The following is a 596-nucleotide window of genomic DNA, read 5'->3' on the forward strand; positions in this document are numbered from 1 at the left end:
TTGAAACAAACAAAAAAGATTTTGTATGATCGGATTTGCAATTTAGAAATATCTCTGTGATTAAATATAGAAGCGGCAAAATCTATAGGAAGATTACCATAAAAATTTAGGCAAGGCATGAGGAGAGTCTGAACCAAGATCATGGTGATAGAAAATAAAGAGAAAGGAAACAGACATGATAGATTTTTCAGCCCATGAGTAACACCTACGGAAAATTGAAGTATAAAGGATTATGGTTAAGAATGTGGACATTGGGTCTACGGCCATGCCACCCTGAACAAGCCCAATTCCATCTGATCTCGGAAGCTAAGCAGGGTCGGGCCTGGTTAATACTTGGATGGGAGACCACCTAGCAAGACCAGGTGCTGAAGGCTTAAAAAATAAAAGATAAAAAATAAGAGATTGTAAGCAGACAAGGTCCTTGCAATCTGTGAGCTCAACCAAGGGTTGCTTCACTTGAAAAAAAAAAAAAAGAAGAAGAATGTGGACATTGGAGTCAGCTCACATGAGTTCAAGTCCCACCTCCGCTACTTACTAACTGAGTAGTATTGGGCAAGTTGCTTAATCTCTTACTATCTCAGTTTCCTCATCTGTGA

General features: G+C 39.1%; 1 pseudogene; it reads left to right on the forward strand.

The window, feature by feature from the left end:
• Positions 1-255: 255 nt before the first annotated feature.
• Positions 256-374, forward strand: LOC118606733 (annotated as a pseudogene).
• The last annotated feature ends 222 nt before the right edge of the window (positions 375-596 follow it).

The sequence above is a fragment of the Rousettus aegyptiacus genome, unplaced genomic scaffold, assembly GCF_014176215.1.
Source record: "Rousettus aegyptiacus isolate mRouAeg1 unplaced genomic scaffold, mRouAeg1.p scaffold_m13_p_1, whole genome shotgun sequence".
Classification (NCBI taxonomy): domain Eukaryota; kingdom Metazoa; phylum Chordata; class Mammalia; order Chiroptera; family Pteropodidae; genus Rousettus; species Rousettus aegyptiacus.